This window comes from Copadichromis virginalis, linkage group LG4, assembly GCF_057382275.1.
Source record: "Copadichromis virginalis isolate Kocher_CV1m ecotype Utaka linkage group LG4, C_Virginalis_male_GT1.1, whole genome shotgun sequence".
NCBI lineage: Eukaryota > Metazoa > Chordata > Actinopteri > Cichliformes > Cichlidae > Copadichromis > Copadichromis virginalis.
In genome coordinates, this window is record NC_140621.1 from 2,302,099 (window position 1) to 2,318,831 (window position 16,733).

Sequence of the window (16,733 nt, forward strand, 5' to 3'; positions counted from 1 at the left end):
AACTGAACCATCAGCAGATCACTGCTCCAAAACCAGAACATGATCCGAGTCTCCCTCCACCACCAGAACACCAGCTTTACTAACGTGGTAGATCAGTGTAGTACAGATCAATAACTGATGAGTCATTTGATCAAAATCACTGAGTGCTTCACGTCTGACCCTCTGATGCTTCTGTAGACATTTTGCATATTTAATGAATGTCTGACAGTTTTACATTCATTCTATGAACACAGTGGAAATGTTGTGTTATAGTCTCCATGTTGTTTCCAGCATCATAAATTCTTCAGTTCAGAAAATTAGATTCTTTCTTCACAGCTGAAAAACAACAACATTTATTCTCTATTGAAATCTGCATCGTCCACTCCAAAGGTCACAATCTGAAGGTAACATCTGGTTTTGTTCCCTGTGGTTAACTCTGAGCATCAGTATGGTGGGATTTATCCACTACATCCACACCACTGTGGTTCAGTGTTGTCCTGATGGAGTAACAGCAGCCAGTATGATCCAGGCTTTAGCTGCTGGGTCTCTGTGTGACCTCTCAGACTGTTTAACAGATCAGACACAAAGAGAATCAGAGCAGCTCTGTTCTTTAAAGACAAACATGAACCCACTCAGGTCACACTTTCCCCACAGATATGAGCATCACTGTCCTCAAACAGCAAATGACCAAGTCGAACATTTGGATCTTTTCTCTTTCATTGTTTTCTTTTTAATGAATCTTTGTAACAATCTGAGGATGTTTCAGGTCATATTTATCCAGGAAACACAAACATGTAAAGGAGTCATCACAGCTCTCTGACCTCGTTGCTCCAGGTTCACCACTGAAGCCTGGAGGATTTAGATCTTTGGACCGGTCACTCCTCACAGACGGACAGCTGGACCCTGCAGACTGTGACCTCTGACCTCTGCAGACACAAACAGACTGCAGATAATGCAGCTGTTTCCTGTCAGTAACATCCTCTTAGATTAGAGTTCAGCTTTTTACAGGAAAACTGGACAAAACTGATTTTTGTTACAAACTCATTTTCATTTCCTCTCAGCTCACAAACACAGTCAGACAATCAACCAGAGTCAACACTGATTATAATGTCAGTGCAGAATTATTTCTGTTACTCAGTGAGTTCAGCTCTCTGACCTCGTTGCTCCAGGTTCACCACTGAAGTCTGGATTTTGACCTTTGGACCGGTCACTCCTCACAGACGGACAGCTGGACCCTGCAGACTCTGCTCTGTCCTCCTCTTCCTCCATCATCGTCTTCAGTCAGTCTGAGAGGTAAACCACAAACACTCAGTGAGTTCACATTAACAGGAGGAACTGAGTTACAGTCGCTGACCTCTGACCTGTCATGTGACCATGAAACCAGGTCAATATGTCTGTAGGTTCAGTCATCCAGGTCATGTGATCTAAGGAGCTTGGAGAGAAAAGAGACGTCTTTAAGTTTCTGGAAGACGTTTCATCTGAGAAGCTTCTTCAGTTTTAAAACCAAATGGTGGAGAGTCCCAGATATTTAAACCTGAGAGGGAAAGAAAGCATGTCGCTGACCCACCACTGATGTTATTTCAAGGAGGAAACTGAGAGCCTTTGCACCAGGAGCACAAACATCAGCTCCAGCAATGATCCACTGATGTGTTTTTATTCCATGTATGAATGTTGTTATTGACAGAGATGACGTTTGTGTGTCAGTGATGCAGTGACTGTTGTTGTTACCTGTACAGGCTGGTTAGACTCTATGAAACAGATCATACAGATCTCTGCATGTTAGAAGAGACTATTAAAGGTCATGAATGAGACAAAGGCAGGGAGGCGTCCTTTACAGCTAAACAGCAGAGTGAGAGAACAGCCAGCACCTCTACATTTATCACATTATACAGCACATGTATGATACTGACAGGGATGAGAAGAATTTAGTGATTCTGATCCCATCATTGATATTACTTATTGATTCTCAGTAGCTCTGCTCTGACAGTCACCACCATCACTGAGCAGCATATCAAAGACATTTGTGCACATTAACTGCATGTTGTGGCTCAAATGTTTGTGCATGTTGGAGGCATTTCCTCTTTGTTGTGATCAGTGTTGGTCATTACTCAAAACAGTCATTATTACACATATTACACAGAACACTTTGATTAAAAGTAATGGAGTACGTTACTTCATTACTCCTCATAACATTACTTTGATGTTACTGTGTGAAATGAACAAATGAGCATGTAACAACATAAAGCTGAGGTACAGCCCCACACACCAACACAGATCCTGATGAGGTCACGTGATGTTTCTCTGAGTGTTTATGAACACAAATCAAAGATGAAACAGCACAAAGACACTTCAAAGTGATTCTACTGTAGAAACATGAACAGGTAGAAACCTGCAGCCTGACTGCTCATCACTTTGTTACCTGTTCAAGTTCAGCAGCAGCAGCTCACTTTATCACGGTGCTGGTCTGGGGTCAGTGTTTACTCAGCTTTAACCTCACTCTGGGTTCTTGGCTAGCCTAGCTTTAGCTTAGTGTTAGCATGCTGTGTGCTAGCTTAGCGTCAGAGCTCTGCAGGTGTCTCGTGTGTAAATATTAATCACAGTGACAGTAAAGGAGGTAAAGGGCTGTGACGTCATCACGTACGCTGCGTCCTCTGTGGGCTCTGAGTGAACTCAAAGTACAAACTACAAGTACACAAACACGAACGTAGCTCAGAGTGGCGGACACACTCGGCCTCGTTGGTCCAGCTGTGAGTCCGTTACCGTGAACTATGGAGCGGCAGATTTGTGCTGAACTAAGCTGCACACAGCTGATGTTAGCCAGGAAACATTACACACTGACTTTAATGGAGAGACCGGAAATACAAACACACACAGTTTGTTGTGTGAAGAAATCAAACACGAGCTGAACAAACAGTAAAGTTCCTAAAGACAAACTGTTAAAGGAGGAAACAAAGCAAACTTACAGTTTCTTCACACACCAACAACAAGCTCCACTCCACACCTGGACACTAAACACGGACACACAGGTGAGCTGCTTCCTGGAAGGAGGCGGGGCTCCACCTGAAACTCAGCACAGGTGGGAGGGGCTCAGCTCTGTGTGTGCTGATGTGTTAACTTTAAAAATATGCCGTCTGACTGCTCAGACTGAGTCAGAGTAAAGTTCACATGCTGACGTGTGGAGACATTTAGTATTTAGTATTTAGTATTTATTTATTTATTGTCATTGTCAAGAACAATGAAATTGCGTTTTGGGCTTCCATACAACCCAAAAAAAGAAGATAATAATAAATACCCCTTAAAACCCAAGTGTACATATTTAACCCAGTGTGACTCCAATGCAATAAGACAATCCTTAGCAATAATGTTCGTAGAAATTCAGACAAAGACCTGAGAAACATGACAAAATACAACAATGCAACCCATTCAATATTATTGTACTGTGAGATATGATATCAGATATGATAGTTATCTATTTAAGAAAGAGGGGGGGGCAGGAGGGGGAAGAGAATAAAGATATGATGCACCAATGCAGACCAGTTCATTGCTATTAAGAAGTTGGATATGGTTATTGTCCGTGAGAGGGGGGCAGAGAGTTCAGGAGCCTCACAGCCTGTGGATACAGGCTGTTGGCCAGTCTGGATGTTCTGGCCTGTATAGACCTGTACCTTCTCCCTGAGGGCAGCAGGTGGAAAAGGTGGCGCGCAGGGTGATGTTGGTCCCGCAGGATACTGTGCACCCTCCTCAGACAGCGAGTGGGGAAGATATTACTGATCTCTGGCAGACTTGTTCCAATAATTCTGCCAGCTTCTTTCACCACCCGCTGGAGTGCTTGCTGATCGGCCTTGGTGCAGCTGGGGAACCACACTAGAAATCCATACGTCAGAACGCTGCTGATGGCACAGTTGTAGAAGTTCAACATCAGAGATCTGGGAATGTGTGCGCTCCGCAGTCTCCTCAGGTAGTAGAGGCGCTGTTGGGCCTTCCGTACAACTGAGGTGATATGGTTGCCCCAGGACAGGTCCTCGGTCACAGTTACCCCCAAGAATTTAAAACTGCTCACCCTCTCCACCGCCTCACTGCCAATGAAGAGAGGCAGATGGTTGTTATGACCCCTCTTCCGGAAATCTACAATGATCTCCTTGGTCTTTTTGGTGTTTAAGACCAAGTTATTGTCGTGGCACCATGACTCTAGTTGCTGCACCTCTGTCCTATAGTTTGTCTCATCATTGTTGGATATAAGTCCGAGCACTGTAGTGTCATCTGCAAACTTAACAATGAGATTGGACGCGCAGGAGGAAATACAGTCATGGGTGAAGAGAGTGTATAGCAGAGGGCTCAGAACACACCCCTGAGGGGCACCGGTGTTGACCACAAGGGTGGAAGAGGTGTTCTTACCCACTCTGACACTCTGTCTACGGTTAGTGAGGAAGTCCACAATCCAGTTGCACAGAGAGGAGTTAAGTCCCAGTTGGTGGAGTTTGGGACGGAGTTTGTATGGCCGGATGGTATTAAAAGCTGAGCTGTAGTCTACAAAGAGGAGCCGTGCATAGGTGTTCCTGTGTTCCAAGTGCTTCAGTAATGTGTGCAGCACTGTGGCGATCGCATCCTCGGTTGACCGGTTCTCCCTGTATGCAAACTGGTGCGAGTCCAGGGATGGTGGAAAAGCAGCTCTGATGAAACCTTGTTGTAGCTGCAGGTGTGAACACACTGATCCCAGATCAGCTCTGCTGTATTTGTAACATGAACATTTCTGCTGCAAAGCTTCAAATGTTCAGCATGTTTCTCTGTTTCCAGTCTATAGATCCAGTCACACTTTCTACCTTCACCTGTGCAGTAAAGACTGAGAGCAGAGCTGAAAGCAAGCGTCCAATCAGTGAGCAGCATCAACACCTGAGCTTCATTCAGACTCTGTTATTGAAGATGTTGTTGGTACAAAGTTCATCTGCTGCTCACATGAATCCATGAAAGATTTATTTCACTGAATGTTTCTTCAAAGCTCATTTCAACCTGTTGAAGTCATGAATGAAAGTGCAGACTGAGAGTGGATCACATGATGTTTGAGGTGTGTCATGTGACATGTTCAGTATTGTCACACATGTCTAGATTGTCCCTGATATCATAACTGCTCAAACACTGATGATTATATTTGAAGAATTATTCCTGATGGCAGCAAAGTTTGAATGGAGCTCTCTGTCTGTGCTGATTTGTCGCCCTCTGGAGGTCAAAGCACAAACTGCATGATGTCACTGTAACCACCACAGAGACAGGAAGTGTTTTTATGACTGAAACACTGAAATGATGCTAACGGCTGTCGTTAGGCTCACTGACAGCAGTGCTGATGTGTTCATGTCAAACACTGGCTCAGGTCAGACTCCTTCATCCTTCTCCAGCGTGAGGCCGCCCTCAGACCCACAGGAGCTCTGACCTTTGACCTCCTGACCCCAACATTTTAGTCTTGTTGCATCTTTAAATGCAAATCCATCCAAACTGTAGCCGAGCAAAAGAAGCTGGAAGCTGTTCTATGAATGATGTTGTTGAAGGAGCTTGGAAAGAAAAGCGTCTGGACTTCTTTAAGTTGCTTGAAGAGGGACATGGACGTCTTAACGCCCACTTACATCCTGGGACATTTGATCACAGGAAATCACATGATGGGGTGGGGCTAGATCTCACAATGGGTTCACCCAAAACCTTGGCTGATTGAGACCCACACCCGTTCTCACACCGTGGCTCGTGTGATTAGGTAGAGGATCAACAGGGGCTCCGTGTCCCTGAATTTAAACTGAATCTAAACACACCGTGCACAATGCCAAGTTAGATAATGGTTAAAAGAACAAGATAAGAATAAATAAAAAGATAAAATAAGGATAAGAAATAACTTAAAAAAATAAAATAAAAAGATAAATAACTGCAAATAAGTACAAATAAGTAACTGAAGACACGTGTGGTCTGCAGATGTCGATGTACATGGATGTACATGGAGTTTAATGTGCAAAATGAACTTAGTGTGCAAAGTGACCTGATGTGCAAACTGCAGTTTGAGGTCGGTCAGCTGTTCAGGAGTCTGATAGCAGTGGGGAAGATGGAGTTGTTGAGTCTGGATGTTCTACATTTCACACTTCTGAACCTTCGTCTCGAGGGCAGAGGTGTGTCTCTCCTCTGGACTCTGTGATGGTAGCTGCTCTGCAGAGAGGGCAGCGGGGTCCTGATGATCTTCTCCACAGTTGTTATCACTCTCTGCAGGCGTTTGCGGTTTGCAGTAGTGCTGCCGTACCATGCAGTGATGCAGCTGTCAGGCTGCTCTCCACAGTGCAGCTGTAGAACCTGCTGAGGATCTTGGCCAACATACCAAATTTCCTCAGCCTCCTCAGGAAATACAGCAGCTGCTGAGCCTTCTTGACCAGCTGTGTGAGTCTGAGTCCCTCACTGACTCAAACTCCTTCAGTGACACTTGCAGCCTTGCAGATTAGTTTGCTGATCCTGATGCATCTCTGCAGCTGATGCTGTCCCCCAGCAGACAACAACAACATAGATGCTCTCACTAGTCCACTTTACCCTCTAATCACATCTCTGACATCTGCAGGTTGCTCCATAGAGACTCTTGTGCAATGCCAGGTGTTTGTGTTTGTCTGTAGGTACACATTAGATATGACCATAGACGCACACACACAAGTGAACACAGCAGCACAGATGGTTTCCACCTGCTTCCCTCTTTCTTCACACAACTGTGAGGATGATGAAGAGGTTTCAGGACGAGGTGGTCAGCAAGCACAGGATAAAGCAGGGCCATGAAACTCTCTGGTGCAGCAGATGTTTAATCAGACTCAGCTTTAGGCTTCTTTTCCCACCTGGCAGCAAAGTAACAGCTTCACTAATGTGAACAGTCACAATGTTAAACGTTTCTATATCTTCATATATTTTTATCTGTTGATGCTGCAGAATAAAGTCTGTTAACAGAGTGCAGGATGTGTAGAGCAGGTCCAGCTCTCCCTTTACTGTGTCCACTTTCATCAGCCCCTGTGAAGTGACACAGAGTGCATGTGTGTCTGTCAGCTGTTGTTTGTTGTGAAGGATGGAACAAATGAACACACACTTTTAGAGAAATCTGAAAAAGCAACACGTGCTTGGGCTCCTTCTGTGCTCGTCTTCATTAATGCTGATCTTTCTTTCCTGTTTGTTCTTTGGCACAAGCTTCAGTCTTTTCTCCCAGGGCTCCTTCACACTTAGAAACACACCTACATTCATTTATACACAAACATCATGAAACAAAGGCTTTGTAAAAGAGGACACGAGATCCTCTCTGAACAGCACATTCATATCAAACACAGGACTGAACAGGATATACTGAGTCTGTGCTGTTTTCATTGTTACTTGCTGAGTATTTTTCCAGTGTTTGAAATGTGACTCAAGTCTGATTCTTCTACTGTGTGTGAACTCTAAGCAGCTGCATTAAACAGCTGCTTTTCAAACCAGGCTCAATCCTATGACTCTGTGAATGTAAACTTTTGTCACCTGCATGAATAACAATCCTTGATCTAGTCAGGACTGCAGTGCTCCTGTGATCCCAGCTTATAGATGGAGGCTAGCATGAGAGGCTCAGCAGCTAAAGCAGCACACCTGGGTCTCCCAGCCTATTAAAAGCAGCCCTTTGCTTCACCTGCTTCACTAAACATTATTATTATTATTTAAGCAGAGTGGTGTGATTGATGTAGGCATTGCTGTGTGACAGGAGGACTTTTCTTGAAACAGCTCGTGTGACGTGAGCTGACGTAAAAACAGTGATGTTAGCTTGATTCTCTTGGCTAAAACTATTTTAAAAAGAGGGTCAATCATGCAAATCTGCCAATAGAAGCCAAAGTTACAGCCCCTCAGAGTTTAAAGAGAAAAGGCCCGTTTCCAACACTCGGTTGTGCAAAGGGAAACAGGCCCACAGTGCCTGAGTGTGTGGGTAATTCTTCAAATAATATTCAAAAGCAAACATTTTTAAGCATGTAAATAAAATTCAATCATTTCTGCTCTTCAATACCTAAGAAATGAAAACTGGCAGATGGTCCCAAAATGTGAAACGCCTGGCTATCTGTGCATTTAGTGCTGCAAGTTTTCACTGTTTACCTTCAGAAGCATAAATCTCTGCACAGATAATGTTCATATGTGGATTCCTGGTTTTCTGCAGTTAATTGTGACCCAAAGCGTATTTTTAAAGTGGTTCCAGGCAATAAAGTCTAAAAATAAATACATCTACTTCCTTTTTCTGTGTTCCAGCCTCAGTGACTCTGACACAGTGCTGTAATATTTACACCTCTGATGAAAGCAGAGTTTGTAGTTGCAGAAATACTCGACTCATTTTGGGCATTTACGAGCAGGAACCTCAGAAAGCCCCTCGCTGCTTCACTGGTTAAGAAGCAAAGCAAACATTAGTTCACAGTGATGTTAATTAAGGCCCAAAGTTTAGGAACGAACGTCAGCACTTCACTAATGAATGTAATGCTGATTCATGTGCTTGTTTTGTAATGTGCATGTTGTGCGTTGCTATTTCCCATATTCTTTGGCACTGATAGATGAAGAGTCTCAGGCAGGACCGAGGCTGCCAGCTGCTGACAGTGAGCAGGGAGAGAGCAGCAGAAGCTGGGCAAGAGCAGGGCACCTTCAGCCCCCTTCATCAGTCAGAAATCATTTGGGTGTCTGTGTGAAATGTCTGATTTTTAAAATCTTTTTGTAGACATATTTATTAAATGTTTAACAATTATATAGAAGAAAGACAATGTAAAGAACAAAACATGACAAAACCAAAATGAGTTGAAGTTATGAACTGTTTCTGAGAGACAAATAACACCAGGATCCTTTTTGTGTAGCTGACAGCTGGTAACTGTGCAGGGGCGGGTCTAGCAAAGTGTTGCCAGGGGGCAGGTAGGGCATTAACAGGGAGAGGGGGGCACAAAGAAATACTTTTCTTTCTTGTTCTCATTTAAAATGTCGAGCTTTTAATAAATAATTATCTGAATCTCACAACAAACGTTTTCATCTGATGTAAAATGTATAGAAATCCATTATTGTACATAGTCATTTTTTAGGGTCCCATCATAATTTCTTCAGAAGTAAGTACTGCATATGATGCCAGTGTTTCCCACATTTTCTAGATTCTGCACCAGTACTGTGTGTAAAATGCATCAAAAAGTCAGTTTGATTCTTTCTCAGCTGTCTTTCTGTCTCCTTTCACTTTTTAAAGGTTGCCATGTTAGAAAACATATTTTGCCCTGCCGTGCTGTTTATTGATGTGGCAAATGAAAGGTTTATGAAAACATATCTAAATCTGTCATCAGTAATCAGCAATGATCATGTCTCACCTCTAGTCTCTGTCTTAATGTCAGGTTTCCACCGTGTGTTGTAGATGTTCAGGAGGTTAACTCGACCAACAGTCTACTTCCTGTTTAGAATACCAGGACAGGGAGGATGGTGCAGGTTTAAGTTTATTAGACTGATGCATGTATACCAACAAGACAGCGTCCATCACTGTGACAACAGCGTTTGTTTTCATTCAAAGGCTTCATGGTTTTTCCTTTAATACCTGGGGGGCCGGTCTCCAGTCAAAATGCCCGGGACCATTTTTTGTCCCAGTCCAGCCCTGGTGTCAGATCTGCATGCAGTGTCAATGAGACGATCAACAACAGATCAGACAAAACACTCAGGCGGACACTCCTCTGTAGAAGGAAACATGGGAAGTGTGAGGTAATCAGTGCACAACATCACTTTGTATTTCAGGCTGTTTTTATATAGAACTTCAGCACCAATGTAAAAGTTCTGGTTTGAGGAAGATGAAGAACATTTTCAGGAAGGATGCCGTCTGCAAGCAGAGCTGCTTGAACCTCAGCGCTGAGGTCCAGACTACTTCCTGTGAAGCCACGTGATGTAAATCTGCTGCTGTAACTTCACAGTTTACTGAAGCTAAATGCAACGTTACCATATAATCTGTTTTCAACAAAGGTTTCACTCCGTCCGGTGTTGATGGAATGATTCAGGCCGTACTCGTCAGGCTTCCCGTCGACCACACGCATTTCAGTCACAAACCCCGTGACTGACAACAAGGGAAACAGCAGAAGAAAAGATGTGAAAAATACTGGATGATGATGATGGAGGATTAACCGCGGTGGCTAAACTGTTTCCTGTCTTTGTGGGCGTACTCACAGGGAAGTTTCCAGGCACGTCAGTCTTGGTGGCTAAAGTCTCCATTTTCCAACATGTATCGCTACAGGTGCAAAGACACAACATTAATCATCAGTGTAAATATTTTAATGCTGTCCAAACGGTGTTTGCTTTGTCTGTCCTCTCGCGCTCACAGAGGAAACGAGGACGCCACCTTCAACCCATCTTCAGTTGGCTCAACCATGGCCGGACTTCCTGTTGGCTTTGTGACAGCAAACCACTTGAAATGAGAGCAAACTGCAGTCAAGCACCACTTACAGCAACCTGTGGACACGCAAATGGAAAGCACTGAGAATCATACAGAAGCATAAGAGCTGTTTATTGTAACACGTGTGTGTGTGTGTGTGTGTGTGTGTGTGTGTGTGTGTGTGTGTGTGTGTGTGTGTGTGTGTGTGTGTGTGCACATTAATAACACACTGATGTATGTTAGTTTGATTTATGCTATATCTGAGAAAACAATTGCAGAATTTTACATCAAAGTTTCCAAAGCTGATGTTTTGTTGTTCACTCTGTTTTATATTCATATAGTTTGTTGTTTTTAAATCAGTGGACAAAATAAATATTATCACACAAAATCCAGGGTGAAACATAACCAAATAACCTAAATGGTGAAGTCATTATAGAAGTACATGTTGCAAAGGTCGGCCTCCTGTATAGACTGCTAAACTGTCTGGGGGGGCCCTGCCTGTCCTCGTTGGATAAGCTCCACCCCTTTTCCATAAGACGGAGACATTTGTATGAAAATAGATGGGCAGTAAAATAAAAAATATTATGGATGACTCTGTAAATCAAAGTCGGCCTGAGGCAGAAGCAGAAACCATGAGGAGCACAGCACCACTCCCAGAAGGGCACGAAGTGAAGCCATAGCTGCTGAAGAGTGAAGACGTGATGATGGAGGAGATCACAGATGAAGATCTGCTGCCTGCTGACTCTTTATATAGAAGAGTGAGACTATCTCCCCACCAGCAGCTGCACTTATACAAACCCCAGGTGCTGGGATGGCTTTGAACATGTGACATTTTCTGCAAACACATGGACAGTTTCATAAGCACAAAGATTATTCCTGCAGCGGCAGAATCGTATCCACTGTGTGAGAGGTGAACGTCAGACAGTTCTTAGAAAATGTAGTTTCTCTTTAAGCTTTTAACGTCTCTTTTACCCCCATTTGTCTAAAACTACTTGACAGCCCTTCATGTCAGAGGTTTATTACCTGTGCAGGATGGAGCACATGGTCTCAGTCAGGCTGGACACGATCACTCCTACAGGAAGTAAATGTGATTTTATTTCACCTGTGAAATGATGAAAAACAGCAGAATAGCTCACGCTAACAAACGGGTGTTGAAATGTTTCATTTTCTGCTGTTTCACAGGTCAAAAAGGGCGTCGAGGAGTCACGTGATGGAGCATTTGGGAATGGCCGCGCCATAGAGAGTCTCTGACCCCCGTCGACCCTACATTAGTTTTAAAACAAGGTAAACGCTCCCAAATAATATATTTCCTCACTGCGGTGACTTGCTAGATCAGTGTCCTCGAACTTATTGAGAGACATGGCCACAGGAACTAAGAAGAAGAGCGTGCAAACCCGAATCTCCACGGTGGCAGCGGGGGAAAGTAATGCTAGCAGTGCCAAGGTTAGCCCTGCTAGCCAAGAAGAAGGGCCAAAGATGGATATAAGCGGCCTGTTTGCCGAAATGACTAAGCTTGGAACTATCCTAACTAGTGTTGCGGCCGATGTATCTCACATTAAGTCAGATATGGTGGAACTTAAAAACGCTATAAGTGCAATCCAAATACGGATGACCGAAGCTGAGGGCCGCATTTCAGATGTGGAAGACAAAATGAGGAGCATAACAGAAGATAATGGCAAAAACGCTAAAAAGCTTGAACAACTTTGGGCCCGAGTAGACGACCAGGAAAACAGAAACCGCAGAAAGAATGTTCGGCTTATCGGTCTGGAAGAGGGTCTGGAAAGTGGTGGCAGCATAAATGATTATGTGATGAAGATACTCGCGGATGGCCTAGGTCTACGAGGGGAGGAATATGAGCTGGAAAGATGCCACAGAAGTACGAGACCACGCCTGGGACCTGGTCAGCCACCTCGAATCGTGCTGGTGAGATTTCTCCGTTACACTGCACGACAAAAAGTTATCATGACCGCTAAACAGAAGAAAGGAATACTGTGGGAGAACTGTCGTTTGTCATTTTATGAAGATATGACCGCGGAGCGAGCGGCGCAGAGGAAGCTTTTCTCCCCAGTAATGAAGAAGCTATGGCAGCATCAGATAAAGCACACTCTGGCACATCCAGCAAAACTTCGATTAACATGGAAAGGCCAGCAGAAGAGCTTTGACAGCGTTGAGGAGGCAGAGAAATTCGTGCGTGAGAACTTTCAGGAAGTGGTGGAGTAAGGGGTTAATAAGCTAAATTACGTGCATGGGAGCGCATCGTTAATAGTTTCATAAGACGGGGGCGGGCTCCCTGGGGTGTCGACGGGACAGAAGGAGGACAGCAGTTCACTGTCCACGGGACCATCACGGACCAGAGACAGTTTTGCCCACGGGGCTTTTGCGCTGTCATGTTCCTTTTTTGGACGGCGCTATTTCTTTTTTTATGTTCGTTGTTTTTTGTTTTTTATTTTTTTGGTAGAGATTCTATAGGTGAGGTACTGTTCTTGTTTAAACTTATGTTCTGGTTCAAGCAGGGTTATCAGCACAGGTTAAATGGTTATGGGTTGGAAGATATAAGGCTTATAGATACCTTAACATGGCATAGTCATGGGGAATGTGGACGTTAATATTGTGTCATGGAATATAAATGGCTGTGGCACACCAGTCAAAAGAAAAAAAGTGCTTAGCTACCTCAAGTCTCATAATGCTGATATTGCATACATCCAGGAGACGCATTTTGCGAATGAAAATGAAGCATTGAAATTAAAAAGGGATTGGGTTGGGAAAGTATTTCATAACTCAAGATCAAGCAAGAGTCGTGGTGTCATGATACTCATTAATAAAAGACTAAACTTTGTGTTATTGAAGGAAAGCCGGGATGAAGACGGGCGAGTGTTGGCTCTGCAGGCTCTCATTAATGGAGTTCAGGTTGTTCTGTGCAATATTTACGCCCCAAATAGGGATGAACCTAATTTTATGGATGAGGTTAACAAGATGCTAGGGAACATGAAGGGCCAGATCTTGTTAGGTGGAGACTTTAATAATGTGATGGATGAATATATTGATAGAAGTGCCATTAATGCAACTTCAAGTACTAGAACTGGGACAGCGATAGATGCTTTAAAAGAAGATCTCAGTGTGGTAGATATTTGGAGGCTTGTTCACCCTATGGAAAGAGAATACACCTTTTACTCTTATTCGCATAAGACATATTCCCGAATAGATTATTTTTTGATTTCTAAATCATGTGTCAATTTAGTAGTAAACTGTGACATTGGTGTGATTGCTTTAACAGATCACGCACCAGTAGAATTGCACATAAATCTAAAGGTCGAAAAGAACAGAACGGGTAGGTGGAGACTAAACTCAAGCATATTGCAGGACGAAAAATTTGTATCAACCCTAAAAGAGGATATAAGATATTTTTTAGAGGTGAATGTTGGATCTACGGACAGGCTGGCTATTGTATGGGATGCTTTGAAGGCATTTATTTGTGGAAAGTGCATAGGCTATAGTTCTAAGAAAAATAGAGAAGATAAGGAAAAGATAAAAACTTTGGAGGAAAATATAAGTAAATTGGAAAAACAATTAGCAGGAAAATTTGATGATAATAAATTTAAAGAGATTTGCCAGCTTAAATATGATCTTCATAAAATTTATAACAAAAAAGCAGAGTATGCCCTCTTTCGTCTTAAAACTAATTTCTATGAGAATGGTGAGAAGACAGGCAGGCTATTAGCCAGACAACTTAAGCAAATGGACAATCAGAATGTTATTACGGCAGTTAAAAAGGATGATAAATTAGTTACGTCTTCTTCAGAGATTAACACAATTTTTCAAATATTTTATCAAGATTTATACACGTCCGATAACAAAGTAAGTATGGATCTGCTGAGTACATACTTTGATAAAATGAAAATACCAAAAATCTCACAAGAGGGTAGGGACAAATTGGAAACTCCACTAACTGAGGTAGAAGTAAAAGAAGCTATCTGTGCAATGAAAGCTGGGAAGTCACCAGGAATAGATGGATTCCCAGCAGAATTTTACCATAAATTTATAGATTTGCTATGTCCTTTTCTAACTGAAGTAGTACATGAAGCCTTTGAATTTGGACGACTCCCTGCAAGTTTTAATCAGGCAGTAATATCACTAATTCCAAAAGGCGACAAGGATTTAACTGATCCAGGTAATTACAGACCAATAAGTTTAATCAATGTGGATTGCAAAATTCTATCCAAAGTTTTAGCAACAAGGTTGGAGGTTGTAATACCACAAATTATTCATCAAGATCAAGTAGGGTTTATCAAGAATAGATCTGTTTCTGATAATATGAGGACATTACTACACCTGCTGTGGCTGAATAGAAATAACACAAATCCTGTATTGGCTATATCTTTAGATGCACAGAAAGCTTTTGATAGGGTGGAGTGGAACTTTCTGTTCACAGCCCTGGAAAAGTTTGGAATAGGTGACAATTTTTGCAGATGGATTAGAACCATGTATTCTGGTCCAGAAGCAGCTGTATTTACAAATGGGGTACTTTCTCCTTTTTTTAGTATTTCCAGATCAACACGTCAAGGATGCAATTTAAGCCCATTGCTATTTATAATATTTTTAGAGCCATTAGCTATTCAAATCAGAGAAAATGCAGAGATTAAAGGTGTATTTGGGGGAGGCAGAGAACACAAATTATTCCTGTATGCAGATGATGTGCTGATATTAAACCAAGACCCAACTAATTCTATCACAAAACTATTAGAGGTGATTAATACATACTCAATGTTTTCGGGGTACAAAATTAATTGGCATAAATCAGAGGCGATGCCAGTTTCCCAGGCTTGCAGTCATAACTTAATATCGGGCTTTAACTTTAAGTGGGTGGACAAGGGAATGAAATATCTTGGAATTGAATTGGACCCCAATATTGAGGATATTATGGCTAACAGTACGGGAAAATTATTAAACAAGATCAATAAAAACTTGGGTAAATGGAGTAAACTAAATTTGACATTGTGGGGAAAAGTGAACACAGTTAAAATGGTTGTGGCACCGCTCATCAACTATTATACAGGAATGCTGCCTATGTGTATCCCGCGACGGATGTTGCAAAGCTACAATAATATGATAAAAGATTTTCTTTGGAAGGGTGGTAAACCCCGTATTAACATAAATCGACTGTCCCAATCTGAGAAAGAAGGGGGACTAGCCCTGCCCAATATAGAGTATTATAGTATCTCTTTTGAAATGGCTAGATTAGGCAAACATTGGGCAGGGAAAAATAATATAGACTGGATTTTAATAGAACAAGAGCTTGCATCTCCATTCACACCAATTGATATTTTATCACAAAAAGTGAATAATCACGGTAAGACGCAAAACCCTATTTTGAAATTTTCGAAAATGGTATGGTTGGAGGTGCATAAGAAATACAAACTTGTGCCATATGTACAGAAGTATGCCCCCTTGTGGTATAATCCTAAAATTAAAATTGGTAAGCAGACTGTTTACTGGACACAATGGCTGAGAAGAGGTATCAGAACTGTTAGTGACCTATTTGAAGGGGGTGTTTTCATGTCGTATGAGGATATTAAAAAAAAGTTTTGTTTAGAGGGTAACAGTCATTTCTGGAAGTATTTGCAAATAAGAAACTGTTTAAAAGGAGGAGTTACAATAACATGTGAAAGTAACTCGATAGAGAATTTCATGCTACTACCCCCATTTCTGTGCACAGCTGCGAAATGGTATAATATTTGCCCATGGATTAAAAACAATATAAATAAGAGCCTGAAAAAAGTTTGGGAAAGGGATCTAGGGCGTACAATGGATGAAGGTACATGGGATTCTATATTGTTGAACAATGGATTATACATTAGGGAAGCCAGGGGAAAATTTATTCAATACAAAATTCTTAACAGATACTATTATACTCCTTCAAGGCTGTATAGAATGGGGATTGGTAGAGATGACTTGTGTTGGAAATGCCAAAAAGCCAAAGGTACTCTGATACATGCCCTCTGGGAATGCCTGCTGGTTTTTCCAGTTTGGAACACTGTACTGAATTATTTGCAGGGGTGGACACTTTGTAACCTACCCAGATCACCTAAATTATGTTTACTAGGAGACAAAGGAGAGGTGCCGCAATTAAGTAAACACCAGTTTAGAGTGTTAAGTACTGCATTGGTAACTTGTGCCCGTGTCATTTTGGAACACTGGAAGGACTCTCATATTCCAACGCTTAAAATGTGGAAAGACAGAATGATTGGGAATGTTGCATGCGAAAAGATGCTGGGAAAAATACATCATGTGACAGAAGCTGCGCTGGAACAGTGGGACAATTTTTGCACCTACATGTCTACCTGACTTGGACATTTGAGTTTAATACAACATA

At 42.3% G+C, this 16,733-nt stretch overlaps 2 long non-coding RNA genes across 3 annotated transcripts; both read right to left on the bottom strand.

The window, feature by feature from the left end:
* Positions 1-814: 814 nt before the first annotated feature.
* Positions 815-3,043, bottom strand: LOC146710537 (uncharacterized). Its single transcript, XR_014920259.1, has 3 exons — positions 2,943-3,043; positions 1,136-1,265; positions 815-905 (listed from the first exon to the last, which is right to left on the bottom strand). It is a non-coding gene; the product is annotated as an uncharacterized LOC146710537 (long non-coding RNA).
* Positions 3,044-9,594: 6,551 nt separating this feature from the next.
* Positions 9,595-11,552, bottom strand: LOC146710538 (uncharacterized). Of its 2 annotated transcripts, XR_014919957.1 has the most exons (3): positions 10,311-11,552; positions 10,159-10,219; positions 9,595-10,048 (listed from the first exon to the last, which is right to left on the bottom strand). It is a non-coding gene; the product is annotated as an uncharacterized LOC146710538 (long non-coding RNA). The 2 variants fall into 2 exon arrangements; XR_014919956.1 differs by having other exon boundaries at positions 9,595-10,219.
* Between the last annotated feature and the right edge of the window lie 5,181 nt (positions 11,553-16,733).